The sequence below is a fragment of the Penaeus chinensis genome, chromosome 35 (genome assembly GCF_019202785.1).
Source record: "Penaeus chinensis breed Huanghai No. 1 chromosome 35, ASM1920278v2, whole genome shotgun sequence".
NCBI classification, from domain to species: Eukaryota; Metazoa; Arthropoda; class Malacostraca; order Decapoda; family Penaeidae; genus Penaeus; species Penaeus chinensis.
This window is the reverse complement of record NC_061853.1, coordinates 1,505,702-1,508,201: the sequence shown is the minus strand read 5'-3', so window position 1 is coordinate 1,508,201 and position 2,500 is coordinate 1,505,702.

Genomic DNA, 2,500 nt, shown 5'->3' with positions numbered 1-2,500 from the left:
GCACGCGCACATGGACTCACAGACACACACACACACAAACACACACACACACACACACATACATACAAACACGAATCTACAGATACTTTATCACAAACGTTACACGCACAGAAACGTAGACACGCATACGCACACACGCAAACAACCATGCACACGCAAACACTGATACAAACACACTCTCACACACTGGATATGTACGACTTTACATATATTGGGAATATACTCTCTTTTGAGTGTAAGTACAAACATACAATCGAATATACAGGCACACAGGCACACGCATAAAGGACAGTAAATACACACACACACATGTCTGTCCCATTCATTTTTTCTGTGTCTATATGAGTGCGAGTTTATATCAAACAGAAATCAGTTATTGCTTATTGATTTTTTCGTTTTACTCTTTCAATATAGTATTGTTGTGACTGTTGGTAGTCGGGGGAGAGAGGGGTGGGGGAGAGGGAGAAGGAGTGGGTGAGAGGGAGGGACCGGGAGATGGAAAAGGAAGGGAAGAGGGAAAGGGAGAGAGAGAGGAAAGGGGAGAGGGAGAGGGAGAGGGAGAAGGAAAGGGAGAGGTAGAGGAAAAGGGAGAGGGAGAGGGATAGAAACAGGGACAGGGACATAAAAAGGAAAGGGGAGAGGTAGAGAAAGCAGGGATGGGAAACAGAGAGGGAGAGAGGGAGGTCGACGTGAGGGACTCTCTTTGGGGGGGGAGGGGTTGCATGGGAGAAGGGTAGGGGAGAGGGGGTGGCTGGAGCCTCTGTTTGCGGGGTCCGAAGTGATAGCAGGTATATCTATTTACCATGAATCCGACGCAAATAAAACGAAATTTCATACTTTCCGTGACAAATATTTTTTAGAGGATCGGGGGGATATTCTGGCGAATCCCCATATGATATTTTATCACCGGTTATTTGATAACACTTTATTAGCATTCCAGATGAGATACGGCGAAGGGAGGGAGGAGGGGGAGGGAGGGGAGTGGGGAGAAGGGAGAGGGAAGGGGAGAGGGAAAGGAGAAGGGAAGGGGGAGGGGAGAGGGAGAGGTGAGGGATGGGGAGGAGAAGGGGAAGAAGGGAGATTGAAGGGGAGGGAAGAAGAGGAGTAGGATGAGAGGCAATGGAATGGAAAGAGTGTGGGAGGAAATAATGAGGGGGTGAAGAGTGGGAAGCGAAGGAAAGAAAAGAGGAAGAAAGGGAAGAAAAGAGAAGGGGAAGGGAGTGAAAGTAAGTAATGAGAAAGAGAAGTGGATAAAAAAGATGGGGGAGAAAAGGAAAGAGGGTGGAACGAAGAGGGGAAAGAAAAATATTGGAAGAAAAAGGGAAACGAAAAGAGAAGCAGAGGGAGAATGAGAAGGAGGAGAGGGAGTTGAGCGAAATGGAATGAAGCAAAAGGGAGAGGAAGAGAAGAAGGAGAAGGAGTAGAAGAGGAGAGCGAAGTATAAAGGTGATAAGTGGAAAGAGAGGAAAGATAAAGTAAAGGAGAGGGGTGGAAGGGAGAAAGGAGAGGAAAGGGAAATGGGAAAATAGAGGACGAGGGTGAAGGAAAGATAGAAGTCAAGGGAAAGGGAAGACAAGGGGAAAGGGAAGGGGAAGTGATTGGGTGAGGGGGAGGGGGGTGGAGGGGGAGATTAAGAGACTGTGTTAAAGCAGGAAGGAGAAAAAGGAGAATCGGAGTTCGGAAAAAAAGGAGGAAGCGAAGGACATAAGGAGAGGAAACGATGTCGGGGAAGGGGAGGAGGAGGAGGAGGAGGAGGAGGAGGAGGGGAGGGAGGAGGGAGGCAAATCAAGGAGAGCTGCTTTGGCGTCGATATCGATAAGACGAATATTAAGAGTCACATTCCAGGAATTTTTAGCAAGATGACAGCAGATGTTTTGGAGAGTTCAAGCGACGCATGTTAAGGGAGTCTCGAGAGAGCCATAAGAGTGAGAGTGAGTGCCAGGTGGATGTGAGTGCCGTAAGAAAGAAAACGTTTGATCGTCTTTTTCTCCGTTTTCTTCTTACTATTACTCTCTCTCTCTCTCTCTCTTTCTCTCTCTCTCTCTCTCTCTCTCTCTCTCTCTCTCTCTCTCTCTCTCTCTCTCTCTCCCTCTCTCTCTCTCTCTCTCTCTCTCTCTCTCTCTTTCTTTCACTCAATCTATCTGCATCTCTCTATCTGTCTATCTATCTATCTCTCGCTCTCTCCCTCTCTCAGTCTATCTATTTATCCACACAACTATATATATATATATATATATATATATATATATATATATTTATATTTTTTTTAGAATGTTGGTCTTTGATTGCGGATGGAGGAGGGGGGAGGGGGACCGGAAGCCAAGGGGATGAGGGGGGGGGTCGGAAGGCGGGGAGGCAAGGGAAGAGGAAGGGGAGGAGGGAGGGGAGGAGGGAGGGGAGGAGTGAGGGGAGGAGGGAGGGGAGGAGGGGGATGCAAGAGAAGATGAGGTGGTAATGCGATAAGATGATTTTTTCCCCCGAGTGGCACTCACGCGAAATG